Source organism: Drosophila innubila (assembly GCF_004354385.1).
Source record: "Drosophila innubila isolate TH190305 chromosome 3R unlocalized genomic scaffold, UK_Dinn_1.0 2_E_3R, whole genome shotgun sequence".
NCBI classification, from domain to species: domain Eukaryota; kingdom Metazoa; phylum Arthropoda; class Insecta; order Diptera; family Drosophilidae; genus Drosophila; species Drosophila innubila.
The window spans coordinates 7,318,786-7,336,501 of NW_022995380.1; positions in this window are offsets into that span (position 1 = coordinate 7,318,786).

Genomic DNA, 17,716 nt, shown 5'->3' on the forward strand with positions numbered 1-17,716 from the left:
TTACGAGTAACTACCGTTAAATCATAATAAATTAATAACATTAAAGTATTTCGGCATATTTCAAGCGTGTTAATAATGCTGGAAATAGAACAGAAGATAAGATACTCTACAAAATTGAAATAAATTTCAATTAAATAAATAAATAGATCCGTAGGACATTAAGACACTTTAAGAAATACTAAAAATGTAGGAAACTTAAAAAATTATAAATACTTGTTAACTAAAGATTTTATAATAAAGGTATAAATTAAAAGAACAAGATAACGAAATTATTAATTAGTAATGCTAATGCTAATTTTTTCGTTGGTTTAGCGACCTTTTTAATTTGTTTAATTTGAATGGGTTGTATGTGTGGTTGCTTAGTGTCTATATATGACTATAAATCTAGACTTAACCTGTTCAAAATTTATAGATTAAGGCAATTCATCATTATTATTTTATACAAATCATGAGTGAGTTATAAAAAGCAGTAAAATAGAAATATAAGAATACTTGAAGTTATTCGTCTGATAAAGAATTTTAATAAGTTATAAGCCTTTACTGACAATGAATATACCCGATGGTAGAGTGCACTGTAGAGTGGGACACAATTTTAATGATGAAGCTTTTGTTTCTTGAGGATTTCCAATTTCGATTCATTGGATTTTCAATTGATATTTGTCTGCGCGCCAACGCAATAAAACAAAACCGAGAGACAAACAGTCTGTCAGTCAGGCTAACAGTCGGAATGGGAATGTTGAGAGAAGGGGCAAAGAGAGAAGGTCATGGTCGGAAAGGGGTAGTGGAAGTGGTAGAGGGAGCATCCATCCGGATGGATGGATGGCATCTTCGGCGTGGCTCATAAATTGAAAAAATAATATTTACACAAAGTAAACGCATTGAAAACAGTTTAAACAATAATCGCTGTGCGGCGATCAATAAATGCAACGTGAATGTTGTTGCTGTAGCTGTTGTTGTTGTTGTTGCTGTTGAGGCTGTTGTTGGGATCGCTTAGGCCAGGCCAAATGCATAAACCGCAAACTGAAACCGAAAACAAAAACAAAACCAAAGAAGCAACAACAACAACAACAACAACTACAGCAGCAGTTTCAACTGCCTCTCAACTCTCGACTCTCGACTGGCGGCAACTTCTCACGCAGTTGTGTGGAATTTTTAACTCATTTAAGTTTTTCTTAATTTTTCTTCGAGCCACAACGACGACGACGACGTTTGTCGATATTTACTTCTGGTTTATTTCTTCTTTTTCGAAAGTTTACGTTTACAAATCTTTCAAGAAATCAGCCTGCACAGCCGGCTAAGTCCGTCTTTCACCTACTTGAGCACCGTTTCCCAATGACTTGACTTCAACTCCAAAACTGCAATCCATGGCAATCCAGGACTGCGACTGCAACTGCGACTGAGACCGGGACAAGTTTGCGTTTTAATTACACGCAACGTTGTTGGGGCAGTCGCCGATCAGTCCGCCCGCCGCTTGGCCAAAAGGGCCCCCAACTTCAAGACCCATCAAATGCAACGTTCGAATGCACTTGCAACATGGCCCGAGTCGAAGTCACATCACAATCTTAGCCACAGTCTTAGCCTTTTGGCCTGGCTTGAGAACCGAATCCACCAACTGAGGCTGTTTCCACTGTCGTTGTCATCTTCACAGTGTCGTTGTTATTGTTGTTGCTGTTCTTGTTGTTGTTGTTGTTAACGTGCTGTTGTTGCGTTGTTTGCGTTTAGCAATTAGAGTCCAATGAAGCGTATTCCTTATTTTTATGCATTATCGAATTAATGCCATCAACACTGAGCGTTGATGACGAGCCTTGTCTTGGGCCCAGATACTGAGAGACAGAGAGAGCTTAACTATTGATGAAGAGGGTGCTAGTGATAGATACACTGCAAGAAAATGTCAACTTTATACGATATCCACCTGCGACAGCCTGAAAAATGCCAAAGCCGTAATACACTGCACAAAAAAACGCATGCAAAACAAAGAGAATAGAGAGAACGAAAGCACAGATTATGACAGAATATCGTTACAAAGTGAGAAAGGTATATTTTCATATCAGAGCGAAAAAATAGTTATCTTAAAGTAGACTTCAAACACAGAGAGAATAATTTAACTTAAAAATATTTATACCTAAGATTAGTGCATGTAAGAGTCGATACACATAAATGTAGAGAAAAAGATGTAATTGTGACCTGTCAATAAGTACTACAAATATGATGAAGCTAACATTCCTATTAACACACAATACCATTATTAAAATTAATGAATAGCTAGTTTATTTTGTGCAGTGTGTTTTGTATGCTTGCAGTTGACTTTTGAGTTGTACTTTCCGGTTGCTGCAGTTGATCGCAAACATTGATCACCTGCACGTCAAGTGAGCTGAGCTGAGCATCTCGTTGTAGCCCAGAGAATCCCATAGAGAATCCCATAGAGAATCCCCGAAGCACAAAATTTACGCAAAAACTTGTTGACATTATTGTCGATTATTTTAGCAGTCCGCCGGCATAGGACCTGTAATTTCGATCGTTCTTTAAACAAATGAAGGAGACAAAATGAGGGAAGACAAAGCGAAAGACAAAGGCAATCAGTTCGATTGACGTAGCGCCTGGTTTCATGGCCCTGTTTGTCAGTTTCCTCAGTTCCCTTTTCCCCGCTCTCTGTGCTCCTTTTGCAATACCAAAAGCTGATTCTCATCTTGACTTGACTTGACGTCTGTCCGCGGGTGTCTGACTCCGCCCCCGCCCCCGCCCTCGGCTTTGTTTCCTCTCTCTCTCTCCATCTGCTCTCACTTATGGCTGTGCAACAGAGCAAATGTTAATTTTGTCTTTTGCCAGTTTAGCGTGTCGATTTTTTAATTAGTCGCATCGTCGTCACTGTGATTTATGGTCAGACACTCGACTCCAGGCGGTTAACCAGAGAAACAGAGTGAAAGAGAGAGAGACAGAGAGAGAGAGAGAAAGAGAGTCTGCACTTTGAAGTAGTTGCGAGTGTATTGGCTTAGCTAATAGGCTCTTCGGTTATGAGAATAATGTCGCATATGGAATTTCTGCATAGTTGACTCTGTTGATACCAGTAAACTCGTACTCCTAGTCAGCCTGTTCGACCAGATAAATGGTTGGTTGTTTATAGCCATGGCTAAAAGCGTGTGCAACGCCACTTGTTCGACTTAATGAGTTGGCTCTAACTTCCAACGATACAAACTCAGCCATACGCATGCCATTAATATCCAGCATTTTAGAATTTTGATGTCAACTTTGGAAAAAGCCGTAGTTTAAAGGTCAACTATGCATGATTCTACGCAAAAGCAGACTTAGATTATCTTATTGAAATACTTAAGAATGGCTGGCAAATAGTTTTCTTGATACTTGATGTTGATTGCGCAGAGCCCTTTTGAATGCCTACATATGGAAAAATATTACTATTATCAAAATAGTTGCAGCTTTAATTATAGACAATGAATTAAGATTAAATTTATTATTCATTATTTTAATTACATATTTTTTATATATTTATAGAGAATGATTTAAGATGAAATTTATTATTATTATTATTTATTTTTCTCTGAAAAATTTATATTAAAATTGCTGATACACATATCAACTTATATTCAAATATAATTTATAATTTATTTAAAATTATAATGCCATACATATGAATTATATAAGTATATACTTAAATCTCATTCTGTATATTATTGCATTTTAATTATGTTAACTTTATAAGTTCTATATAATTTTATTTAAAAATAAAAAACAATAGCCTATTTTAGTAAAAAAATAAAATAAAAGAAAAGTCACCAATCAAAGTTCTAATTAAGAAAACAATGAAACGATTTTTGATCATGTCAGAGCGACAAGTTCTATTGAAGATATTTGATGAAAAATTTGAGATACTTTAGCTGCAGCTTGTTGACTACATAGCTACAAGCTTAGACCCGCTGAGAAGCGAAACTTAACCAAACTGTTGTTTTAACCATATTTGCCAAATTTAACGATTGCATCAGATCCATCAGTCTGACATTTCTGTGCAGCTTATGACAATGCATTGTCGTAGAGAATGCCTTGAATGCATTCACGCAGCTTGCAGCTATTTTAATGCAGTGAAAACATGGATGGAATGTGCAGTTGCAGTTGTAACTGCCAAATGAGTTAGATAGGTGTCTCTGCCTACCTCGAAGTTAACACGTCGTAAGATATGGTAGTCCGACTGACCGAGCGATAAATCAACTGAGACCAAAATGCAGTTAGAGTTACAGCAGTCGATATTCCAATGATAGTCCATTGAACCAATCAAAGAGTCGAGACCTTTACTCTCACTTTTCGACAAGTTTTCAAAAGACGGAAATGGGAAGCGCGGGCGTAACACATGTTCAGCATTTATATGCAAATCGAAATCTACAAGAAAAGACTCATCATAAAAACAAAATTGAAAAGCAGATGGGACAGAAAAGTCTTGAAAAATCGAAGAAAAAACAAAACTACGATATGTGTCAGCATGTCAATCGGTGTGCGTGAGTGTGACTAGAAAATAGTAAAAGCCACAACATGTTTTTAACCTGGCCTAAAGATGGGTGTGCGATACGATGATACGATGACTCACGACGCTCACGCTAAAAACGCAAAGAGGCGAAGCAGGTTAACAAACACTTGTGCTTTAAATTAAATCATTGTATATTAAGTAAATCATGTTCTTATCATACCCTGTAAATATTGAGCATGGCTAAAACAGAAAACTTCGACTCTATAAAGTAAATTTAAGAGCGAGGAAACTAATTGCAGGTTAGCACTTCAAATGAAACTAATAATAAAAATAATATTTTTAGTTTCTTAAAAAAATTTTGGAAAGTACATTAAAATAAATAGTTTCGCTATAAGTAAGAGCTACTAGCTGTTTATCTTATTTTAATCTAAAAATACTTATTGAATTTAAAAAGATTTCCAATTTATACCTCTTTTTCTTTATATAAATAAAAAAAAATTTTATATTTTGTAATTATTTAATTTCCTATAAAAAAAGCATATCTGACAGCTAATTAAAATGTATCCAAGCAACTAAGTATAATAAATTTAAATTAATTTTGAAATTAATAATTAAATTAATAATTAAATTAAATTAAATGATGTTATTATTAAATCTTATTGTAATGCGTTGATTTATAATTATTTATATGGGAAGTATGATATTTACTACTAATTTTTCTAAATATACTACAGCTTGCGTGAGTCACTCGTGAGTCACGTGTCCATCTTTGGGCCACGCTTGCGAACCAAAACGAGAGAAAACGAAGCGAAGCATAACCGAAACCGAACTGTCCCATCAACGACAACATCTTAAGCTCATTTGTCACATAAAAATCATATATGTAATTTGCTTGACAACCAAAAGTGGACGCCACGCGTTGCAGCCGCAAAACGCCTCCATATTGGTGTAGGCAACACGGCGACAACATGCACATGATGCCACCAAAAGCGACTCTCTCTCTCTCTCTCTCTCTCTCTCTCTCTCTCTCTCTCTCTCTCTCTCTTCAAGTCTGAGCCAGGTTCGTGGTGTCGTTGGATGGTGTTGCGTTGAGTGAGCATTTCCTTAAATTAGCTGCACTTCGGATGCGCCATTATGCTTGCCCCAGACTGTTGCATGTTGCACTTGCAGCAGCAGCAGCAGCCGTTGTCATCATCTTCCTCTTCAGCATCATCATCTTTATAGTGATCGTGATCGTCATCGTCATCGTCATCACATGGCCTTTTTTGGGTGGGCACACGAACATTAAGTGCCGAGATTTTGATGGAGTGTTGATGCAGCTGGGGTCAGTCAGTAAATTTATGGTCACTTGATGCCTTGCATGATGCATGAGCCTCACTTTCAGGTGCGCCCACCCGTTTCACTCCAATCCATAATCACAATCACAATCACAGCACAAATACCTCAACAACTCTCCTCCAGCTTAACTAGCCATCTTCTTTCTTTCCTTTTTTTTCAGTTAATTCGTTTTCTCACAACTTTTAATTAGCATGATGATTTTTATCAAATGAAAAATTCTAACATGCTTTATGTGTTTTCCAATGAGTATCATGTATTTTCATTTGTTTATTAATCTCATGAAAAAATAAATAAACAGATTGATAACTTTTTGAATATTTTATATTTACAAAGTGCATCTAGGATAGAGTTTTAATAAAACATTATTAGCTAGAGTATTTATACTACCACAGTTAGGAGACTTTTTTCTTAAGTATTCTTTAGTTAACTTTTTAGAATAATAAAGATTTGGTCTGGTTTAATTTCAACAAACTTATATTAGCAAATTACGTTAAATATCTCTTTTATCGTTATCAATCCAATTCTTGTCTCTTTCCTTTTTTTCATTTAATTCGTTTCCTCACAACTTTTAATTAACATTATGATTTTTATCAAATGAAAAATTCTAACATGCTTTATGTGTTTTCCAATGAGTATCATGTATTTTCATGCACTTATTAATCTCAGTTGTGTAATGTAGAAAAAATAAATGAACAGATTGATAACTTTTTGAATATTTTATATTTACAAAGTGTATTTAGGATAGAAATTTAATAAGGCATTATTAACTAGAGTTGAAAGACTTTTTTCTTAAGTATTCTTTACTTAACTTTTTAGAATAATAAAGATTTGGTCTGGTTTAATTTCAACAAACTTATATTAGCAAATTACGTTAAATATCTCTTTTATCGTTATCAATCCAATTCTTGTCTCTTTCCTTTTTTTCATTTAATTCGTTTCCTCACAACTTTTAATTAACATGATGATTTTTATCAAATGAAAAATTCTAACATGCTTTATGTGTTTTACAATGGAAATCATGTATTTTCATTCATTTATTAATCTCAATAGTGTAATGTAGAAAAAATAAATTAACAGATTGATAACTCTTTGAATATTTTATATTTACAAAGAGCATTTAGGATAAAGATTTAATAAAGCATTATTAGCTACAGTATTAATACTACCACAGTTAAGAGACTTTTTTCTTAAGTATTCTTTATTTAACTTTTTAGAATAATAAAGATTTGGTCTTGCTTAATTTCAACAAACTTATGTTAACAAATTACGTTATAATATCTCTTTTATAGTTATCAATCCATTTAATTAGATATTTAAGAACTAAGTTTTAACTAACTTTTTATTTAGTTAAAGAAAAACTTCTATCTGTGAACTTTAAACATTCTTAAAAATTCAAATTCCAAAAATAAACCTTTAAATATGAATATGAATAACCAAAGTATCTGTAAATGCTTTCGTATATAATCGCACCTTAAACGATGGAAGCGATGGTCAAGTCAAAGTCTTTCACATCCGGTTCTCAGCATTGAAATGGTAAATACAATATGTTCAGTAGAACCGTTTAAGAAATCCATTTAAACAACGAAACACTTCAAAGTGAGCCTCACTTCTTCACATGCAGTTGAGGCTGAGATTGAAACTGAGGTTGAGGCTGTCTTCAAGCTGAAAGTAAAGCCCTTTAGAGCTTAGGCAAACATTTGCAATTACAATTTTAGCATATAATTGCAAACATGATAAACACTTTTATCGCTGCTGTTTTCTGCCGTTCAGAACAATGCGACAACAGATGCGGCGATCGGATGATGTTGGATGCTGGAAAAGGAGGAGGAGAAGAGGGAGGGTCTCTCAGCTCAGGACTGATGGACCGGCTGTAGAACTAGAGAGTTGGAGACCAGGACTGGGTCTGGGGCTACAACTCACGCAGCCGTCGACAGGTTTTGGCTGCCAAGAAGAAGCGTGTCGCCAATTGATCGTGAGTTTTACCTAGAAAAATGTCGCGACAATTGTTGGCAGAACAGAAAAACAAAACTAACAAAAGAACTGGCAACAGCAACAAGTCAGTGACGACGACGACAACGACAACAACAACAACTTGGTAGCTGCAACTGAGGCTGCTCTAACGTACTCGTAGTATGCAATTGAAATTGAAGAATTACGCGAAGAATGTCAGCGAACATAGTAAATGTTGTACATAAGGTTGCCCTGACTCTTCGGCCCATACATTATGCCAAGTCTCTTTTAATACCTGTTACTTAAAAAATAAGTAAAAGGGTATATTGTGTTCGTTGAAATGTAGGTAACAGGGAGAAGGAGGCATCTCCGACCCTATAAAGTATATATATTCTTGATATTTTTGATCTGCAACAACAGCCGAGTCGATATAGCTATGTCCGTCTGTCCGTCCGTCCGTCTGTCCGTCCGTCTGTCCGTTCGTCCGTCCGTTCGTCCGTCTGTATGAGCGCCTTGATTTTAGAGATAGAGCAACAAAATTTGGCACACAGATATCTTCATATCCCACACAGATTTGTTTAAAATTTTTAGCACGCCCCCTTCCGGCCCCGCAAATCACGAAAAAACCACCACACCCACAGTTTTTAAGATAATAATTTTTTTTTGTTTTGAGCGTTATCTATTAATATTATCTATTATCCCACTTAGTCGCAGAAAGATCGGACAAGTAGAACGGCAGTAACAGCTAACCAAAGTTATTCAAAATAATGGCAATGCAAGCACCCAAAAGTATGCAGTAGTTTTTAGTACATTTCTATATATTGAATTGAGTAACGGGTATCCTATAGTCGGTATTTCGACTATAGCCTTTCCGACTAGTTTTTGTCTCCTTTTCTGCTAGAGCCGAAGCGGGAGCAAGAAAAATTGTCACAGCTGATCATTGGGCAGAATCGTGCAGGGCCAAAACCAAACCGACAGCCCCCGCTATAAGATGTTCTCTGTGGCGGCATCTAAATGAACTGAAGATCAACTTCATTTTAGTAGCCAGCGCCTCATTACGAATGGAAATGATGATGGACAATAATGACGCGACAACAGGAAGTCCATTTCGACGCGGCCAATAGCCAACAAACAACAACCAACAACCAACAGGCAGCCGACTGTTGGCCAAGTTACCAGTCAGTTAAAGTTAAAAGTCCAGTCTATGCCAGTTGTAGCCTTTTCCCACTCTGATAGTGAATGAACAGCGATTGCGATTGCAACTACGATTGCGATTGATGTCCATGTCGATGATGATGATGGTGGTGACCAGCCTCAGAAACCCGATCTTCAGCTGGAACTGGGCTAGTCCATCGTTAAATTGATTTGTGTGCGTTTATTTCTTCTCACAACGAGTTTCCAATGGCTGAGAAAGCTTTTGTCCCTCGATATGCAACTCAAATACTTACTATTTCAGTAATACTTTATTTCTTTTCGATATATATTCGAAAAATGTCACCTATGCTGAGAGCCACTTTGTTTGGATCGCCTTTGATGAGCTCGGACTTCCGTTTATGGACTACGGGACTCGCAGTTTAGGCCTCATCGTTGTCATAAGAGAGTTGTAAGAATTTCGTTTATTTTCCAGTATTCCTATTATTATATTTTTTTTTACTTTTTTGTGCATAATTTTACCAATTTGGTTGGAGAATGCTAAACATCTGCTTAATTATGTAAGCTTAGCTTATCAGAGTATTCCACTCATGTCCATTCAACTGCCAAAAGAACAGAGGGACCAGGTCTGAAGTAGAACTAATCAACTCTGTAAACTTTGTTCTTACCAAATATTTACTGAGGATAAAGTGTATAGATTTATTTTATTTTTTTTTTAGAGTGACAATACACCCCTTGGCTAACAATTGTATCAATTGCATTATGTCTCCTAACATTTATCAAAATGGAAATTGAATTAAGAGATTGATAGACGCGATGATGAGTTATTTTAAATTTTAGAGTGACCATATAGTCTTACGCAAAAAAGTGATCACTTTATTACCAAATTAACTGACACGATATGTAAATGCTATAAAAATTATGAATTTGCTATAAATCAACATCATTTAACATGCATAAGTTAATGGTTAATGTTAAAAACAACATTCCATATTTACTCTAAAGACGTGTCAGGTGTCAATTAACAAGTCTATAAGCTCCTAATTACCCCCTAGCAGCGAGGAGGCAGTTATCCACTCGATAAAGCGGTCTGCCTTGATGGAGCCACAGTAACAACTACGATTAATAGACCGACAATTCATTTCAACGATGGCTGTCGAACAAGTTGACAAACAAATTTACGGCACAGCTCGTAATGGCGATTGAGAACCGTTAAAAGCTATTGCCAGGATTGTCATAATTTCGATTAGCTGGCCAATAAAAGACAACAACCACAACAACAACAATGATCAGAGTTCGATTGAAAATGGCACAAACGCCCGCGACTTTCATTCGTATCTATCGAAATAAAAAGAGAAAAAAAAAAATCATCCGCAAGCCTTTTCCAACGAACAGAGACCGCTTGTTCAGGCCAGGCCTGTCCAAATGCAACAGAAATTAAAGTTAACAAATTTCCGACAATGTTTGGACATTTTTCCAAGCCGAACAACAACTGCAACAAGAGGCGTATAGCGGTCACCATTGACTATGGACTGGCAATGATCTGAGTACGAGTACCGTAATTGTTCGACGTGTTTTCGGTTCTATTGTGCGCACATTGCCAGTTGTCAGAGGATCGTTCAGGAGTAACCAGTATTCAGTGTTCAGTATTCACTATTCAGTACCCGGTAACTGGTAACTGGTAACTGGTATCTGGCAACAAGTACTCTCTTTGTGGATCTGGCTGCCATTGTCAGCAAGTAGCAATCGAGCTTCCTTCCATCAGCAGACGCCCAAAGGCCCGCAACTTGCAACATTTCTTTTACTGTGTTCGCCTTTTTTTTGTACTTTGGGAATTAGACACACACATTTAAAGGGAGAGGTGGGCAGTTGGATTTGGGGGAGAGATGTGTGTAAAGTTAAGTTGTTGTCATTGTTGTCAGCAAAGTCGTGAAACTCAATTGAAGTTGAGATTTTGGTGTACCTGGTGGGGCAAGAAAGTAAGCTAACTGTTGCAAGGCGATTGTGTGGCATAAGTGGCTCATGTGGCACATATGAAAGTTAAATATAATTATCAATTATATAATTATAACAATATTCTAATTCAGCTACTTTTTTTGAATTATTTAGAGAATTTATTACAAATTATTGCATAGAATTTGATGTAAAAAATCAATATATGACTTTACGCGTGTTAAACAAAAAAATTTAAAGAGAGTAGCAATGTAAAATGTATTTATAAACTAAAAGATAAGTACTATATTACACTAAATATCTGTTAGTTAGATAGCTACTACCTTAACTAGACCGTAAAAAAAACTAAAATGATTAAAATACATAATAAATTCAACCTTATCAGTAAACTTATGACAATTGATTTATGACGTTGACTTCTGTCGATCACTGTAAGTAAAATGTGTCAAAATTCTAGATTTAATGGAGATTTATTAGAGTAGTAAGTAATCAGTATTTAACATCGTAAATAGTACTAAAGTAAGTTAACTATAAAACACATATTGCAGTTTTCTATAATTTATTCTAGAATTCCATTATTTTTTATTGAACAAATTCCTTAATAAAACTCTCACTTCAAATTTAACCAGCGACTCATTAGAATCAGTTAAAAAGTGTGAGCATAGTGTAGTTAATGAAAAGAAGCATTGAGAATTGTTGTGTAAACACTGGCAGACAGTCGATAATGCAGCCTATTGACAAATGCAATTAGTGTGGCAACACTCTCACACTCCATTGCTCAGTTGGTGATAATTAGCATCTAGTTAAAGGGGGAAGATACGTGTATCAGATGGTGTTGAGTGCAAATCATTGGGTCAGGCATTAGGCGAAGATCTCAGCTCTCAGATCTCAAATCTTAAATCTGAGATCTCAGGCAGAAAGACACAAAGTTCTCACAATTTAATTAGTATGCATTTCCATTATTTATATAGCCTCAATGCCCACATCGTTAACAGCAGTCGGTTCAGGTATTGTTTTCATGCACTCACAAAAGGGAGATGGCAAGCGGTAAAGTCAAGTGTGGGGAAAGGGACTCCAAGCAACTTCAAAACTTTGGCTTCAACTCTCGACGCGTACGCATGTCAATCTTGTCGGATGCTCTGTTGTTGCAACAACAACAACAACAACAACAAGTTGCTTATAACTCATTTGGATTGTAACTCTTGTTGGGTTCTTTTCGCTTCAAGCTCTCAGCAATGTTTTGTAGATTTTATGGCTGTTTTTACAGCCGCGAGACGATCCGTGTACTTCCACAAACTATTGTAATACATCAATATGATTATTATTCTCTGTCTCTCTCTTTCTCTGCATCTCTATCACTGTCTCACTCTGTCTCTCATGTGGCATGTGCTTGATTTATTTCAAGCTTTTTCGATGCGACTTCTCTTTGGTTACCTTTTTCTGGGTTCTGTTTGTCAAAGGCAAATAAACCGAATTGAAAACCGTTTATTTTTTTTAGTTCCTTGTATTGGCATCTTTAGCCCTTCTTTTTTCACCCTGCATATTTATATTTGCGGTATTTGGTTAACTTGAATATGTATTTCCAAATAGTGTGAACCTACTTTTGTTTGCCCATAAATACTGTTGTTTTTTAATTTGTTGAAAGGAATTTTTAAGAAGAACTTATTTTAGTATTGGGGTCAATATGTTTAATCTGTAACTTTATCTTTATCTTTAATATTTGATTAAATATGTCAGAGGATCTTTGTGGTTCGAAAAGTAATTTTAATTTAAAGTGAGGGAACTTTCAATAATGACATGGTATATAGTACATAACCTTAAAGAGTTTACATAAAATTTCTTATTTTATTTATAGGGTAGCTATAGGATACAAAAAAAACAAGGTATTCTATATTTTATGTATATAAACAATCATTTAAATTTATACCTTTCGAATACAATTCTCTATCATCAATAGATTTATTACTAGATTCAAAAGAACCATCAAAATCGAAGTGACATGAGAAATTATAATATTAATATATTATTTATTGAGGATAAATTAGTTTAGCAGTTACCGATAGAATTCCTTACAGTATATTAGCTATAAAACAGGAATATATTTCTCATTCAGATATTATTATTATTTATTTAGTTTTGTCAAAATATACTTGAAATGATAATTTACAAGACATTTCTTTAATCTTTAGGAAATCCATTTACATATCTGGAAATTTAATCATTTATCTTTACAAGTTCATCTTGTCAAGTTAAGCAATTCAGGTCACAATGCAAAAGTTCAGCCCACTGCCCGCTTCCTGAGGCAGTTTTCGGAGCTTAGCTTGGATAAATTTCCATGTACTTGAGTACGATATTAATGAAAGTATTTCTCATAATTAATGAAATTTAAATGGGCGCATTACAAGGCAACGCAGACAGCACAAAAATAAAGCAAGGAGGGGAAAAAAAAACACAAACAGAAATCAGTTTAGCTCAGAGAGCAGAAGTTCCCACATCATTAATAAAAAGAAGACCAAGCCGAGATCAGAGACACACACGATGATCTGCCTCTGTAGCTGCTGAAGTTGCTGATGGCGCTGGCCGTTTGAACGAAATTCAAATGAATTAAAGCGGGTCCAACTTACAAATGTATCTACAAGATACAAGAACAAAAACAAATCCCAAAACATGCGACGACAAATTATGCAGTGACAACGAAGACAAAGTCAAAGCACAAAGCGCAGCAGGAGTAGGAGAGGGAGAGGGAGAGGGGGAAAGAGAAGGAGAAGGAGATGGGGTAAAACTTGGAAGCTGCACTCTTATCTCGAATGGATTTGTATTTGGATTCAGATACAGATTCGGATTTGTATTTGTTGTTATGTGAAATAAATTATAACAGTAGAAATAAAGTTAAGCGTTTTGTTTGCTGTCCGTTGAAATGAAATTTATTTGGCTTAATTGACAGCGGCGCTACCTGAACCCAAAGACAGAGAGAGACAGAGTGAGAGAGAGAAAGAATGGATCTTAATCCCCTTGAGCGAATCTATTCACGAATCTATCTCAGCTTCTTCACACTCAATTAGCTTCAAGTGGGCTTAGACTCGACTCGTATCTTGACTGCATCTCTGGGCATTTACTTTAATATTTTATCGATCTCATTTACATGAAGACTAGATAATCCATTCTTCGACTTGGCTACTTCAGTTGCTAAGCTCTCAGCTGGTGAATACACTCATACTCACACTCACACTGCGACTAACACTCGCATTTGTATCCCATGGCATTGAAGGCAGTTTGAAAATGTTCTCAGCTCATAAAATTCCATAGTGAATCATTTTTTGTGTGCGCTTTCTGTCTGCCGTCTTTGTCTTCGTCGTCGTCTTCGTCTCCATCTCCGCCTCAGTCTTCCTGTCCCTCTGTCTGAGTGCGCTCCATTGGTCTGCATTTCATTTATTGTGTAATTCTCCACAATGTACTTTTTGGCCACGGATTTGCTGTCTTGTCTTCGCTTTGAATTTGATTCTTGATTTTATGTCAGTTTATTTATGATAAGATGACCTTTTTTTTACATTTTTATCTGCTGTATCTTCTTCTTCTTCAGTTTTAGGTTCAGCTTCAGCTTCAATTTCATCTTCTCATTTTCTCATCTTCATTGGGCAGCGCTTTGATAGAATTGGAGCTGTTTGTGTGTTTGGGCTCTTCTACGTTTTCCCATTTGGGAACGTAATTGTCGAAATGAATGAATGGAGCTCATTAAATTATGGCCCATTTATGGTTTAGCGGTGTCCGCATTTGGTAGACACTTTTTGAAATATGAGTAGCCATACACTGCGCGAATTGCGGGAGTGACTTACCTGATTGATGCTGACGGGAAGTATTAGTTTGAGGTTGGAAAATAGAAACGTTCATTGCAAATAAGATCATTTCTAATCTGACTTTTTCTTATTTATTTGAACACGACTAAAAGAAGTCGGAAAAAAATAAATAAATTAGATTTTAAAAAATTTAATAAATAAATTTGACAGAGACCAAATCTTCCCTGGATTCTTAAATCGGTTCAGATTCTTTTATTTTTATTTTTTAATTTCTAAATAGCATTATACATACCTAATATCATCATTATCTTTTTTTATTAAGCTTTTCTTGAAATTCCAGATTATTTAATATACTTTTATTTAGTATTTCATTTCAAAATTATATCAGCTCTTTCAATTTGAAATATTCATATTGTTTATCTAGAATCTTTTGATCTGTAATATTTATTTTCAGTTTATATTGCACACTTTTACTTGAAGCTACTGCATTTCTCTCGGTGTTAATTGGCAAATCCTTTAACATCAGCAACAATTTCCGATCATGTGCACTGAGTGCATTTAAATCAAAAAAATCCAATTGCTCAGTTTACAATGTTTTTTGATTTCGTATATAGCAGCAGCTAATGTTGTTTTATTGTTGTTCACGTTGAGGTTGTTGTTGTTGTAAGTTGTTCGTTTAGAGCAAATTTTCAAGATCAACAACGCAGTTGAGCGTCACGATGATGAAAAGCGAGATCTTTTATAGCGATTAGCTGCAGACAATGAATGCACGATGGATTCAAAAAACAAAACAGCAACAACAACAACAAGAAAACAAAAAACTCCGTAAGACCGACTACAGAACTTTATATAGGAGACAAGCCAAAGCGACAAGAATGAGAACAAGAACACAAACTTCTTGTTGATCTTTTTCTTTTTTTTGTAGTGATTTTTTGGTTTTGTATTATGAGAATTGAGCCAAACATTTTTCAACTGGTTTCAAGGCGCAGACAAAGGCATAAAAATACAAACAGAGTCTGGGATTTGGATTTGGAATTTTTTTGGTTTTTTTTTCTGTTGGGTTTTTTTTTTTGAATCCAAGCAAGTTGACAGAATGATGATGGGGTCAGTTATTACTGTCAACGCTGTGCTGTGTTGTTATTGTTTGTCTAAACATAATTGAAGCGGGTTTTCAATGAGTTAATTTGAAGTTTGCCCGGGCACTTAATGAAGGAAAGGAGCGACGCCTACGTAAACACAATTAGGTGCCAAGTGATAGAGTCGTCGCATCCCATGAAATGACAAAAAGTGGAGTAAACGCAACTTGGTAAACAAACAATAAGAGTTCGGACCGTGAAATCTTATTTGAATGAGCATTGTCACGGGTCCATTCTTCCCCATCACTCACCCCACTCTCCCCTCGGAGGCCCTGAAGTGTGCACAGCCTAACATAATATTTTCATAGTGCATTTTAATGGTTTAACATTCAAGTGGAATGCTCAACTGATGCATCTCGCCGACGCGAAGTTGCCGCCGCGGCGTATGCGTAATTGTTTTGTAAATGATATGGCAGCGACTGGACGTATATATACATCTACTGCCCACTGTCCAAATGACTTGCCACTTTCTGTTGCCAAGTTTAAAGTTGCTTAATTAGGCGATGAAACGAATCTCGCATCTCGCATCTCGAATCTCGAATCTTCAGCATCGACTATGACTTTGGCTATGATATTTGTGGCCCATGTTGACAGGCAACAAAACAGATACAAAGATACAATCCCAGAGACGCATAAACATACGCACTCCTCAGCAACTTCATTAACATCCAGAGTCGTAGTCTCCGCCTCGGCACCATCAGTGCGCCGTTTAAGAAGTAAAAATAAAGTATTATTTATGATTATTGTGAGAATTTCACAATGGCATGCGAGAATTTATTGTTAATGCTTTGTTGCAGCGACCGCTGACCAGGCTGCAAACTAACAACTACATATACACGTATAGTATAGACAGCCTCTGTACGATAATAATGGCAAACTGGCGTTTACCATGGGCCAGATTGTCAAACAAGCACTTAAATTGAAGAAAACAACATTATTAAATGATCGATTTCTGTATATTCCATACAATAAGAAGGTATTTCAGAAAAGTCCTTGGCTTTCTTTACTAAATATCAAAATACAATCCAAACAAAAAGAGAGCATTGCAAATTTCTATTTCATAAGAAGTAAACTGTCTCTTAATTGTCTTATCGCAATAATAATTAAAAATAATAAAAAAAATAAATATTTCTGGATTTCTGTCACTTTTATTGATCCTATTTTTAAATTTTTTCTGCATAAATGCATTTCACATTTCATGTAAAATTTGCTCCACAGTGCTGCGTCCCAAGATCAGCCAAAACGAATGGTGAAAACAGCAACAACTGTTAATGTTCTCCGTCTTTACATAATACACATACTATATATGGTATTTATGCATATATTGATGTACATGTGTATTTACTTCATCACAATTTTCGCACTGTGGCCCATTACGCACTTTCTTTATTCTCATCAATTGTTGTTGCTGTCCATTTGACGGTATTTTGCGATGTAGCATTGTAATTAAAATTTTATTTCTAGCACACATCTTTTTGTTGACATTAAAATTGTATTTCCACAAAGCTATAAATGTTGTCTAATAAACGTCAATATTGGTTTTAATTTCTCAGACATTTCCTTATTGTTGCTGATCTTCATTTCTAGTATCGACGCCATCTTTTGGTATTGCCACTTCGGCAGCGTTGCCACCCACAATGGCGTAATTGCCATTTGAACTGCCTCAAATTGTTGAAATAATAAAGCCATGGTTTTAGAATTCATTCATACAAATTTTTATTGTTTTTTTTTCATATTTTTTTCTTTTGCATTTTGTTTGTTCGTTTTTTGTTTTTGTAGCTTGGTTGTTTTTCTTGTGGTTTTTCAATTCATTTGTTTAATTACTAGAATTTCATAAAATTGTTTAGACTAAATCGTAAGTACAACACTAAATTACAATTGTATGCATGTAACTACAATTTTTAAGATTTTCATTTTGTATA